Consider the following 15,492-nt stretch of genomic DNA (forward strand, 5'->3'; position numbering starts at 1 on the left):
AAACTATGTAGAATGATGTTACCAGCATTAGATGAATCAATCTAGATCTTGGAATCTGTTGCACAATAACCTTCAAACATGTTTATGTAAATTCGTAGTCAGTCATTATTCATTGTATGTAAATACTCCATGCTGTCGTTTTCTTTAATAATGGATACTGAATTTGCTGGAATCACCACGGGAACACAATATAAACATTGCTATAATTATTTTATGTATTATTGAGTTATGATTGTATTTTGAACGCATGAAATCACTTTGGTCAAAAGTGCGAAAATGGTATGTTTAAAGAACCGCTCTCACGTTCATCAGCATCAACTAGCTACGTTACAAAGTTTCGAATCAAATGTCCTCTCCGTAGACAGACAATTAATTTCTGTCTCGAGAGTTCATCATTTTTAAATGACCGACCAAGCGATTGATGCTTAATCCCGTTGTGACGTCATGTAACGTTTGAAGAAGCACAGCATATTAATTTTGTGCTCAAGACACGCATGCCAACGTTTTATACTGGGCACATCAAAATTACAAAGATTCTCAACAGATTAGCATGTCCATTTTCATATTGTACATTACGAGTTCGTTTGTAAAACAAAAAATCGTAAAAATATTTATCAAATTATATTCACAGTATAAAGGGAATTGTATATTGTATAAGATATTCGTATTTTGATAATGAATCTGTTCAATTTAATGCATTTACTCTATATTGTAAACATTGATAGCTATATTCCATGTAATTTGCAATTTCACTCTAAGACACGATTATGGTGTGGAAAAAAGTGTATATAAAGTAATGTTATCTTTGGTAAAGAGATTTATACTGGTTTTCCTCTCCTTTCCTGGATCGACAATTCTCTATTTTGGTTTTTGGTTGGATTAGTAATCTAATTTTATCAACATACATGTATTAGTATTTTGCACGAAAAGGGAAAAAGAAGGGGAGAAAAGTAGTCTAAAGTAATACAATGTGAAATGTCTATTGATCTTTCTCACCGTTTTATGTAAGTTTTATTATTTGTATTTGTTTAAAAAAAGATAGGTCTGGATATCGATTTAATAAACTCCTTTTCTTTACTGTTGAGAACATGTGAACATGCATTATTTATTTATCCATGTCTGAAAACTATTGGTTCAGTACACTCACACAAATCAACGTGAGTACAAACGTACAAGCACACAATCACCCACAAACACGCCCACACTCGAACACGCTAACGTGCTCATCCATCTTCATGTAGATATATTTATTGTGAAATTAAACGAACCGTAAGATGTCATTACTATCTTATCGTACATACTGTACGATTTGGATGAAATTTTTAGTGTAATGCTCATTTGATTTGTCTCTTTTTGTTCAAATCAACTTTGTTTTGGGATGGACTTGCCCTTTCAACTTGATCCGGGCAGATATGGCGTAGGGGTATTTTGATAACTGGGGATATTTCGATAGGTGACATTCCTATATTCTTTTCTGAATTGAAATTTAGGGGTATTACATGGACCAAACTTGTCAATTTCATGAGTTGTCTACCTCCTTTCCTACCTCTTTCCCCTTTGTCCTCCTACTCCTACACCCGACACCCTTTGTTCCCCTACCCCGGCTCCTTTTAGTTCACGACTTCAAAAATAAATAGGGAACTAGGGGAAAGACAGACGGACAGACGAGAGGAGGAATTGATAGAGAGGGAGCAGGAGGGGGGATGTGTCCGTTTCCGACTCCTCGAAAAAGGAAATACACACACACTTTCACACGCATCCACGATCAGCCTGTCTCAGAAGCATTGTTATGCATCTGCTTTGTATGTAACTCATTATATAAAGGCATCGAACCTTGTGTACTCCTTTGATGAATAATACACTTTAAGGAAAAGTTGTTTTAGAATTATTACATTTCCTTGTTTTATACACCCATCCTAGACGGGACGTATATTATAGTCCAGGATAGAAGAGGCATAACCTTGTTTTTTCATATATACAATATTTTTTTATGGTTTCTTGTCAATTCGATGGTGCTGATTACGAATCTGAATGATGCCACTTATGTAACCTTGCCGAGCGTTTTCCGCAAATTGGCAAAATCGAATATGGCCGCCAAAATATGCATATTACCCATGAAAATCATAAAATTGCCAGCAAATTGGCTATAAAATGTATGCATTTGTGTTGCAGGGGTGAAATACTCTCTGAAATAAACAATTTTTTGACAAAATATTTATTTCTTGATATTCAAAATGGCCACCACAGATCTCTGTAGGCCTATACCCTATTATGTACAATATGAATAGGGAAAATTAATTTTTCACAAAAATTATCACTAAACTGCAAGTAATTGTGATCTATGGACGAAGTAAAATATGAAAATCATCAATACTAACAACATATATCATATATTATGTCATGTATGGGGAAATTGTTGTATTTGATATTCAAAATAGCAGCCACTGGCCAAAAACGTATTATTTTCTACAGCAAAGGGGCCAACAAAAATGGCAAGAGTGAGCAATAAAATGCATATTAATATTATTAAGAGAAACGAGTGGAATACTGACTAAAATCACAATTGCTAACGAAATATATTATTTAATATGCCATGTATGTGATAAATGCTGTATTTTGATATTTAAAATGGCCGCCAAAGGCCATAACAGTATTATGTACAATGATAAAGAGGACCAAAGAAATCACGAGAGTGAGCACTGACATGCATTTATTTGTGATGAATAAATGGGATACTGTCTTAAAACAAGTGGAACGCCTCTGGCAGTCTTGCCTGCATTACGCGATTTAATATAGCAGCAGTCCTAACTTTGAAAACTACTATAAAATAATCATTCACAAAAACACCATTCATATAATGACATAATACCACGTTCATTGACCATAAATGACATTTGAACGGTGACTTAAGAGTTGTCAACTACACCCATGTCCACATTTCATTCACTCTATCCATAAACTTTCAAAGTTATGATGGCAATTCAACAATTACCCCAACATGGCCTAATTTTATTGACCTTAACTGACCTTTGACCTTGGTTTTGTGACCTGAAACTCACAGAGGATGTTTAGTGATACTTGATTATTCTTATATCCCAAGTTTTAGGAACTAGATCCATAAACTTTCAGAGTTAAGATGTTAATTCAACAAATACCCCCAACATGGACAAAGTTCATTGACCTTAAATGACCTTTGACTATGGTCATGTGACCTGACACTCGTACAGGATGTTCAGTGATACTTGATTACTCTTATGTCCCAATTTTTATGAACTAGATCCATAAACTTTCAGAGTTAGGAGAGTAATTTTACAAAACCCCCATCACGGCCAAAGTTCATTGACCTTAAATGACCATTGACCATGGTCATGTGACCTAAAACTCGCACAGGATATTCAGTGGTACTTGATTAACCTTATGTCCAAGTTTCATGAACTAGATCCATGCATTTTGAAAGTTATGACAGTAATTCAACAAATACCCCCAACTTGGCCAAAGTTCATTGACCCTAAATGACCTTTGACCTTGGTCATGTGACCTGAAACTCAGGCAGGATGTTCACTAACACTTGATTAACCTTATGTCCAAGTTTCATGAACTAGATCCATGCATTTTCAAAGTTATGACAGTAATTCAACAAATACCCCCAACTTGACCAAAGTTCATTGACCCTAAATGACCTTTGACCTTAGTCATGTGACCTGAAACTTGAGCAGAATGTTCACTTATACTTGATTAACCTTATGCTTAAGTTTCATGAACTAGGTCCATATACTTTCTAAGTTATGATGTCATTTCAAAAACTTAACCTTCGGTTAGAAATCATGTTTAAGACAATATTTTTAGTCATACATTACAGTTACATGCATATTTTATGATTCCCACTGAAAATAAGTTTCCCTAAACGCATGTAACATAATTTAGTTAGGGCTTGAAGCGGCTATTTTGAATGTCAAAATACAGTATTTATCACTTACATGGCAGAAGAAATGCTATATTTCATAAAAATCATGTTTTCAAATAATGTCTTATCATACAACAGGATCTTATGGATTTCATAGTCAAGTAAATCCAAATTCTTACAAAATTACATGTCTCCGATTACATTGTAGATAATACTGTAAGGGCCTACAGGGGCCATTTTGAATTTCACAATACAGCATTTATCTCATGCATGACAAAATAAATGATATGTTTCGCTAGAAAACATGTCTTCAGGCATTATTTTACTCGGTGATCACAAATACATGCATTTTATAGTTCTTACTCTTGTGAAAATTAATTTCTCCAATCGCATTGTACATTTATAATGGGCCTATGGCGGCCATTTTGAATTTTAAATACAGCAATTATCACATAAATTGCATTTACATTTCGTTAAAAATGATGTTTTTGGCCAGTATTCCACTCGCTTATCTTAATACTAGTAATATGCATTTTAGTACTCACTCTTGTGATTTTCTTTTGTCCCCATTAACATTGTACATAATACTGTCAGGACATTTGGTGGCTTTTTGAATATTAAAATGCTTCATTTATTAAATACATGACATAACAAATGATACATTTTGTTAGCAATCATGTTTTCATCCATCATTTAACTAAAAATCACAATTACTTGAATTTAGTGCTCATTTTTGTGAAGTTTGGTTTTCCCCATTCATATTGTACATAATATAGAATACAGAGGTCTATTTTTTCGTCAAAAAACTTTTTTTTTTCAGAGAGTATTTCACTCCTGCAACACAAATACATACATTTTATAACCAATTTGCGGGCATTTTTATGATTTTCATGGGTAATTTGCACATTTTGGCGGCCATTTTGGATATTGCCAATTTGCAGAAAATGCTCAAGGTTACACGAGTGGCATCATTCAGATTCGTAATCAGCACCCTCGAATTGACAAGAAACCATCAAAAAATATTGTATATATGAAAAAACAAGGTTTGGTCATTTTTTATGGGGCCTACCCTGGACTATTATGGTATCACGCTCGGTGTCCGTCTGTCCGTCCGTCCGTTAACTTTTCCTTGTAAACGCGATAACTTCAGTTTAACTTAGCCTAGCCTCATATAATTTGTTGTGTATGATACTAGCATGAATCCCAGGAAGCCTATCGATTTTGAGGTCAATAGGTCAAATATCAAGGTCACAGTGACATGTTTCATCTTACCCTTCTTTAGTCCTTGTAAACACGATAACTTCAGTTTAACTTAACCTAGGCTCACATAATTTGGTGTGTATGTAACTAGTATGGATCCCAGGAAACCTATTGATTTTAAGGTCAAAGGTCAAGGTCACAGTGACATGTTTTCATCTTACCCTTCTGAAGTCTTTGTAAACACGATAATTTCAGTTTAACCGAACCTCGGCTCATACAATTTGGTGTATATTATAATAGCATGGATCCCAGGAAGCCTATTGATTTTGAGGTCAAAAGGTCAAAGTCACAGTGCCATGTTTTCATCTTACCCTTCTGAAGTTCTTGTTAACGAGATTTTCTAAGCTCATATAATTTGGTGTGTATGATACTAGCATGGATCCCAGGAATTCTATTGATTTTGCAGTCAGAAGGTCAAAGGTGAATTCGCCATATTCCAATTTTCTTGCTTGACCAATAACTCCGTTTTCCGCGTTACAGGCGGGCATATTACGTGCTCGCCTTAGCGACACTCTCGTTCGTCATTATTTCAAGTTTTCTTCAAACTTTGTTATTTAAGATGTTGTTCCTATATTGTATATTATTGCTATCATTGCCCTTATATGTTCCTACTATTATTATCAGCATTAATATAGCATCAATCATCGTTATTGATACCATCCATTTAACCCTATGTTAACTGGGCCTTTTCAGACCAGGATATACTGGGGGTGTCAATTTGACCCAAATTTTTTTTTTGTTTTTTTTTTGTCAATTATGCAAATTAGCTTATGAAATTTGGGTTTTTGTGTATATTTTTGCCTTTAACTCAATTTATATAGCTAGTAGAATGCTTATATTCGGTGAAAGTATACATTTTTAGATTTCGGACAAATATCCACAAACAAATTGCAAACATATAATAAATTTCTTTTCTTCCTTTATTTTATTGATTTTTTTAATTCTTATGTATTTCCTTCTTTTTTTAACAATTGTTATCAGTCACCGTTTGCGGTTATAAAAAGGCTTAGAATGTCCAGTTTTTAGGCTGGAATATATTTTTAGCTTACGCTTCGCATTCGCATTATTCGATGTATCTTAATCATGAGTCACTAAACGCAGTCCTTAACAGGTTCCTTTTCTTGTCAGTATATTTCAGCTCGCACTTCGCACTCGTGTTAATTTTTCAGTTATTTGCACATCTTTTTAATGGTTGCAAAAACTGCTCAAAATGTTTAATTGTCATTTCTTATTGAAATGTCAAAAAGTTTGAGCTTGCGGTTCATGCTCGCAACACCTTCCAAGGATGCCATATTGACAGTTGACAAAAAAAAACGAAACTAGTTTTAAAACATCAGCTTTGACAATTGTTCCAAACCGCTCGCTCGTTACACTCTCTCGTGAAAAATAAAGCCTATATATATATCTTACCATAATCATAAATCACTTAAAAAAGGCTTTGCTTTACTCAATTACTCTACTTTGCTCCGCCGCTCTTCTTTTTGCCCCCCTTCCTCATAACAACTGAACAGCAACGGTATCCCCCCCTCCACCACGATGACCCTTCCGGTTTTCCCGGCTTCGCCACCGATTATTTCATTTTTCGGATTAACGAACCATCGGAATAAAGAACCTTATTTTGTTTTCGGATTATCGAACCTTCGGAACAACGAACCCTATTTCGTTTTCGGATTAACGAACCTTATTTCGTATGCGGATTATCGAACCTTCGGAACAACAAATCCTATTTCGTTTTTGGATTATCGAACCTTCGGAATAACGAACCTTATTTCGTTTTCGGACTAACGAACCTTAGGAATAACGAATCTTCGGAATAACGCCACAAATGTTCGGTGTAACGAACCCTTTTTCGTTTTCAGATTAACGAACATCGAGGTATAGGCAATTTACGTGTTTCGGAATTACGAACCTTCGGAATAACGAACCTTCGGTATAACGAATCTTCGGAATTACGAAGTGTAACCCTAGATAGAACTATAAGCAGATAATTGTAAGGAATAGAGTAACAAAACATAGAATTGATGTGGAAGGTTCATGCTTTTAATCGTGTATTTTTTCTATTCTTCTCTATCTCCTCCCGAATATTTCACCTTCCCTCTCCCTAGCATACACCCGCTTTGCTCTATCCACATACACACTCTAAAAATATTGGGTGAAAATGCTCCATGGGGGTAATTATGAGTCCAACCAACATATAGGGCATATCTTATGGGCATTTTTATGTATCCAATGTGATGAAAGTTTTGCCCATTCTAAAGTTAATTGCTGCTTTTTTTTAACCTTACAGGACAATATGCTTCCGCTTTGGGTAAAACACTGCCCCAAATTGGTTGGACACATAATTACCTTCGTGCTGGTAACAATTTTACCTATTTTATTTTTTGTACAGTGCACTCTCCCTTCGAAGCATAGATGTTCGTACACAAACATCCCAATCTCACCACTCTCTGTTTATCTATCTCGATACAAATACACACACACACCCACACATACAGAGCAAAAAATACCCATGACAAACTTCCGGTAATTGGAACAAAAATTACAATTTTACCACAAAAAATGGAAATCACATGACACATTTTCCCTTCAAAATGGCATTTTATTTTTATAGCATTCATAGTATATATCATCGTAATTTCAAACTCCCTTTCCCACTCTCGAAATACATAATGTACATATTGAATATGGTACGCAAGCACAGACCCTGATTTAGAGTGAAAGTGGGTCTTGACTCTACGAATGTCAATACCCGTGTTTTGGTTTGAAGATCTACAATGCTCGAGCTTCAGTCTATAAAGGCAAAAACTGTGGGTGGTTTTATTATAGCCCTGGTTTAATTGCGCACATGGAACACGTCGAACGGAATCCCTGCACCAAGTAAAGTTTAAATGTCATGAATCTTTCAGCGAAAAATTGTCCAAAACGTGTGTCATGAAGTGGCATGAATGTGAATATGTGATGACACGAATATATAATCATTTTTATTACAAATTGGTATTTATTTTACTCATGAATATGGAGAATAACATGTTATGAGAATAACATTTCGTTTTAATTATCAGAATACCACCCGATGAGTTTCATCGGTACAATTGGTATAATTCACATTAAAAGCCTTGTTTGCAGATGCAAACAGTGATTTTTGGACAGGCTCAAGAGGTCTAATATCACTGCTGGCATTTCACAATATTACAATTGACATTAATGCAAAATTACCAAGCACCAAATATACAAATGACAAGGTAATATTTACAGAGAACATGATTCTAATTGTAATAAACTAAAAATGAATACTCATACTAGTTAAAAATATGAAAAAGAATAATGGCACTGTAATGAATATATTATTAGATGAAATAGTGGATTCTAATGATATTAAGGAGTTTCCACAACCACTATGCAGACACTTTCTGGAGCATAGAGAATCTATTATCAAAAGCACTTCATGACAAGCAGTCTTTGTCGAAAATTTGTTAATCTAAACATCACTATTGTCCGTGACTCTGGACAAACGACATTCCATTTTCTCATCAGCTGCGATACTTTGGACAAGCTGTCGGTTCACCAATTTTCGACAAAGTCCTCTCACATGTTAATTGTGATTTGACAGACATTTTCAATAAATTTACTGTTGTAGAATCCGTCCCTGTTTCAATTGCAAAAACTCGCTATTAGTGCTTGCAAAAGCACACATGACCAGTCATTCATTTGCCCTGATGCGAAGATTGCAATCAGGAGAAATAAGGACCAGTAGTGGTTTTGAAATCTTGATAGATTGTTGAATAACAATGATCCATATAACTGTCTTGTGAAACATCTTATAATGCACCTCATTTTCCTAAAACAATTACTACCCCCACTTGTTGCATTTGAAACTGTCCAAAACGCCCTCGGTTATGCATCGGGTGTGTTAGAACTGTTCCAAATGCACTGTGTATATGGCCTGCATGGTGTGGATTATAATTATGTATAATAGCATCGCTTATATTATGAATTTAACAATAGTATCCCAATTTGAAAGGGATAAAACGTCTGATCCATATAGATATAGACATACATTCTACATGTACAGTTTGAAACGACTATTCATTCCCCCCCCCCTTTTTTTTGTGAACAATAACTCACATATATGATATTACACATATAGAGTAACTACCCAGATGTTGAACATTACATTTCTCTGACAGAGTATACTTCAATAGATTACAATTTGCCCGAAGCGCAAAGCGCGGGAGGGGGGGGGGGACATTGTCAACAAGCTCCGGGGGAGGGGTGTTATCAACACAAAAGACCCAGGGCATGTTGTTTAATTTTTTTGCCAAGAAAAAACACTGACAAATTAACAAACACTTGGAAACAAATTATGACAGTCTGGTAAAAAAAATGACAAGGTTTTTCTATATGCAACAAGCCCCTGGTGGGTGTTTCAGAAAGCTGTTCATAAGTTACGAGCGACTGGTATCCTATCTTGTGGTTATTAAGTGCACCAAATTTCCATTGGTGTTGAATACGTTAGTAAGAAAAGATCTTAATTTGTTCGTATAGTCTCCCGTAACTTACGAATAATCTCTATTTAACACCCACAATATATCTGTATCTGTAAATGTATAGTATATGCAGATTCGCCATCAGAGTTGGTCTAGATTGTACGTTGAAAGAGGGAAGCGTTTTTTCCCAAAGCCACCGTAGAGGGATAAGGATAACCTGGGGGATTGGCAATTGGTTAGGGAAATCGGGAGTCAGTTCATCTACGCTAGCTTTGAGAAAAAGAGGGATTCCCTCTTTCAATGTTGGATCCTGACTTCATCATAATTCAGAGTGTGCACTGGCTTTATGATGAACTCGCAGTGCTTGCTACAGCTCTGGTGGGTGTTTCATGAAGCTCTTCGTAAGTTAAGAACGATTGGTGAACCTTTCTTATGCGCTAAAGTAATCACCAATGAACATATAGTGAACATCATTTACCACAAGAAAGGATCACCAGTCGTTCGTAAATTACGAGCAGCTTTGTGAAAGGGGTTTGTTTATGTCACAATATAAATACAAAGCTAGCATCACCCCTATGAATAAAATGCAATTAGTCGCTGAAGTGACGTCAGAACTTTTTTTTACCTACCACTGATCCGAATCTACACAATTTATGTGATATATGAATATACAAATATTTGAAAATGCAGCTTATATATATCTGATTTTCTCGATTCTCTCAAATCAATTAGTTGTTGGAGTGGACATGACTTTTAAAAGTACACTTTCAAAGAACAAAAATATATATAGTTTGTCTTTTACATTGAAATTGCTAGGCCCTACAGGCAAACATGTAATCTACATAGACGGAATAAAGCAAGTGAATAATTTACTAGTATATATTTGCTTTTAATATATGTGTTATGAGCCGCTCTCTTGGGATCACAGTCATACATACACGCACACACACACACACACCTTAATACACACATACCACCTATAAAGGTTTGATGGATCAAAAATATAAAATTTCTGCATTATATTTTTTACATGGAGAATTGTTTTAGAGTTTCCCATGTATGAAATGAGGATTGTATCTTGCACTTCATCTGATATTGGCTTCAGAAATAGTTGATTCCTCCTTTTTTGGTGAGCAGATCCACCAATTTCAGAAGAAAGAGCTGCTGAAATGTGCAGGCGGTTGCAGCACAACGTTGAACCGCAGAAAACTGTTCAGGAATGCATGGCTGCCACTTCCCAGATACAACTGAACATAATCCATTCCGAGAACACTTTACTTGGGACCCTCTTGCAGACATGCCCACGACTGCTTGACAGTCCTGGAATGGTATGTATTTTGTCTGAATGTTGCAATAATTGAAATGAGCAGCGCTATTCCCTCTAAAATGAAATAAGATTATGTATTTTTGTCGAGATCACTGGAGGTAAGGGGAGACGTATGGATCATCTGCGGCAGCTGTAGATCCACCCGTCTGTCCATAACGCTACAAAAACTTGGGTTTTATAACTTTGTACTTGGGGCTTCAATTTCAAAACAAACTTGGAGGGGAGAGTGTTTATGCAAAATTTCACATTTTACCAAACATGGAGGTCGCTTAAAGGTCAAAGCTCACAGGCAGGGTTCAAAGCTTTTTTACAGTATGTTTCTTTTATTGCCCATAACTTTTGATTTATATGTCTGATTGTGTCCAAACTGGGATGGATAATGCCGCTATTGGACTTGAGGTCACCACCAGGTCAAAGGTCACAGGCAAGGGTCAACCAACTTTTAGGGGCAAACTAACTTAGGGGCCAATGTCAAGTTTTTAGGGCGCATTTTGATTATGGCTCAAAACTTTTGATCCATATGTATGCTTGTGATCAAACTTGGATGGTAATGTCCCTTGGGGAGTTGAAGGTCACCACAGGGTCAAATGTCATAGGCATTGTCAAGGAACTTTTGAGAATTTAAAAAAATATTTGTCCTGCGCTAATGGGCGAGACACATATTGGCAATTACCTTGTCTTACAATAGAACAAGCAAACATACAGAAGGAATTCTTTTCTAGAGGTAAGGTAGGTTTCCCCACAGTGGCGCAGTTAGCAAAATATTTGGAAATGCCTGGTGGGAGAATGGATCGATTGATTGGTAAGGTTTCGGTTTTACAACTTTTACTGCTTTATATATTATCAAGGCTAGGGTGAAGCAATGAACTGTCATTCGCCAAGACAAATTTGGGGCCACTTTTATGCCCATGCAACAAGGCAAGGCGAGGCAACTGAAGGTAGCGGACCCATGCAAAAGGTGGCCATGGCAATGATAGTTTGTCCCCAATAATTATTATAAGCTGTCTTCCAATTTGACAAGACTAAGAGCAATAAAATTTGATATCTCACTGAGCTTGCTTTCCAATGAATCAGTCAATCGCTTATTAAAGTGATGTAGTTCAGTGCTACATGTCAAACTACTGCTCCATGCATGAATATGTTGGTGTCAGTAGAATACTGTCATTAATGAAGGAAGAAGTGTTGTTCAAAAAGCAGTATCTCTAAGCTCCACCAACCTGAATTGAAAATCTATCTTTGTCCTATACTAGAATTTAGTATGTGGGCTATCTGTACATCTTATGATTTTATTTCTCTGCATTCAATGTTTGGTTTTTCATCAACGACTTGCTAATCTTGTATTCCACCAGATATTTTGCTTTATTAGGAATATTCGCTAATACTGCTTTCCCTTTATTGTATGTATAGATTGATGCGGATTTTCGGAGAATGTATGGAGAGGAAAGTGCAGAGGCACTGACAAAAAAATGGACCCCAGAATTATCACTGATGATAATGGAGTATGTTAAGATGCAAAGACGTAATGCCCAACAGGAGGAGCTTTGCAGCAGCCTTCAAAAAGGGAAAAAAGCGCATATACAGTCTTACCTCAGTCTCTTGTCCGGAAACGTTAGGACTGCGGCTTATCCGAACAAAGGATTTGGCCGGATATGAGAAACCAAGTATAGTAGCTCAAGACCCAATGGTAGCTGCATGTGCAGGAAGCATGCAAAACAAGTGCAACATGTGCATACATGTGCAAAAAATCATGTCTGGGTAATAGAGAGATCTGGATAAAGGGAGGTCGGATAAGAGAGGTCAGACTGTATAAACGTATTCTTGCACTTTGAAATGTAGTCAATGAGAAAATGAATGAAAACCCGACAGGGTTAGGCGTCCCCCTGAAGTGACTAGATATCAGCCATTTGAAGGCCAAGGAAACACAATTCTCATGCTTAGATTAATTTATTGAAGGCTGCAAAAATCTTTATGTTTGTATAATTTTTTTTTTCATCCAAATGGTCAGATGACATGAGCAGTTAATTGCATATAAGTTTACAATGTTGCTCATTTTTTATGTGTGTGGCTACACCTACGTATTTTTCTACCATGACACTTGCGTTATCAGTGTTATAACCTATACCCCTTTCATATTGCGCTTTTCACCGGCGAACTTCGCCAGCGAAGGGGAAAGTGTCCAGTATGAAAGGTACACAGGAGAACGGTTACACTTCGTAATTCCGAAGGTTCGTATATAATTCGTAATTCCGAAACACGTAAATTGCCTATACATGTACCTCGATGTTCGTTAATCCGAAAACGTTAAAGGGTTCGTTCATCCGAACATTTGTGGCGTTATTCCGAAGGTTCGATATTCCGAAGGATCGATAATCCGAAAACGAAATAAGGTTCGTTATTCCGAAGGTTCGTTAGTCCAAAAATGAAATAAGGTTCGTTAATCATTTCGTTTTCGGACTAACGAACGTTCGGAATTTCGAACCTCATTTCGTTTTCGGATAAACGAACCTTCGGAATTACGAACCTCACTTCGTTTTCGGACTAACGAACCTTCGGAAATACGAACCTTCGGAATAACGAACCTTCGGAATATCCAAAGCTTCGGAATAACGAAGCTTCGGAATTACGAATGTATGCGAGGAGAACTTCACCGGTGAAGTTCGCCGGCGAACTTGTCCACCTCTACACTCTAAAAAAGGATTGGTCAAAAAACGACCAATCCTGTTGGTCAACACCATATTGGTTATTTTCAACCAATATGTTTTGGTCAAATTGTACCAATATCATTGGTTATCTATTAACAATTTGAAATGGTCAAGAAATATTGGTTATTAACAACCAATGTATTGGTCAGACCACGTGTAGCTTCAACATGAGTGAGAGTCACGTGACATCATAGGCTAGCTACGTTCAGATCGGGTTCGGTTTGCAATGGACGACTTCGTCGAAGAAAAACTCTTGGAATGGGGACTTGAAAATTATCTTGAAACTTTTAAAGGTAAGATTATACTAGTATTAATTGGATCTGGTGAACTGTGAATGATGACTAACTACAACAATTAGGCCTACAGTAAACTAACAAAAAACAGTAACACTACAGCTAGGCTAGCGTGAGACTGTTTCTGAGTGATTGAGACCTGACGAGTTAACTGTACCGTACGCGGTATGTAGGCACAGCCAGCTAGCGCTGTCACAAGATTGACGTTACTAAGTTAGACCGTAAGCTGATTGATTTTATTCGCCAAGCCTCAAACATGCAACAAAAAGAATTAGGTGTCTAGACTCTAGGCCTAGATCTATATCTATCCCGGAGTTAGACCTGGCCCTAGGCATACTGTCCTTGAATTAGATCTAACGTTAGAGACTAGATCTAGAATAAGTTAGATTCTACTGCACTGTGCAAGGATACATGCAAGTCTACAGAACAGTAACTACACTGTAAAAAATAGCTGTAAAACTACAGGTTTTTTGGCCCTTAAAATTACAACTTATTGCCGTTATTTAAAGTTTACTGTCCTTTTCCTGTAAAACAACAGCAAGTTTGTTGATTTACAGGAAATCAGCATATATTTACAATCGCCCTACATAAAATACTGTTAAAAAAACATTTTCGCATTTTTAACACGTTATCCTGTTAATGACAAATTGTTTACATTGTTCCGTTTTAATTTACATAGATTTTCCTGTAATAAATTGAATTTTCTTCTATTTAACAAAATTATTTCGGTAAGTTAACAGTTTCCTTCTTTTTACTACCCAAGTCTGTAAGAATACACAATATCTGTTAAACTACCACAGTTTCTCGGAGTTAACAAATGCAATTATGCCGTTAAAATACTGCAAGTTTAGTAATTTGAGAAAAGTTCCTGTAAGATGACAATTTTGGAACTGGTTTTTCGTTTTTACATCCCAGGTCTGTGAAAAAGTCACAACGTATGTTAAAATACGGCAGATTCTTGTAATTCAACAAAAACAGTATAGGCCGTAAAAATACACCCTTTTAGTCATTTCAGAAAATTTCCTGTAAGATGACAATTTTTTAACCGGTTTTTCATTTTTACATCCCAAGTCTGTTAAAAAGTCACAATGTCTGTTAAAATAGGACAGATTCTTGTAATTCAACAAAAACAGTATAGGCCGTAAAAATACACCCTTTTAGTCATTTCAGAAAATTTCCTGTAAGATGACAAGTTTTAAACTGGTTTTTCGTTTTTACAACCCGGGTCTGTTTAAAAGTCATAATGTATGTTAAAATACATGTACGACCGTATTCTTGTAATTTAACAAAAACAGTAGGCTTACAGGCCGTAAAAATACATCCTTTCAGTTATTTGAAAAAAGTTCCTGTGAGATGACAAGTTTTGAACTGGTTTTTCGTTTTTACAACCCAAGTCTGTGAAAAAACACAAAATCTGTTAAAATACGACATATCATTGAAATTCAACAAAAGCAGTATATGCCGTTAAAATACACCCCTTCAGTAATTTGAGAAAAATTCCTGTAAAGATGACAAGTTT

This window comes from Lytechinus pictus, chromosome 1 (assembly GCF_037042905.1).
Source record: "Lytechinus pictus isolate F3 Inbred chromosome 1, Lp3.0, whole genome shotgun sequence".
NCBI classification, from domain to species: domain Eukaryota; kingdom Metazoa; phylum Echinodermata; class Echinoidea; order Temnopleuroida; family Toxopneustidae; genus Lytechinus; species Lytechinus pictus.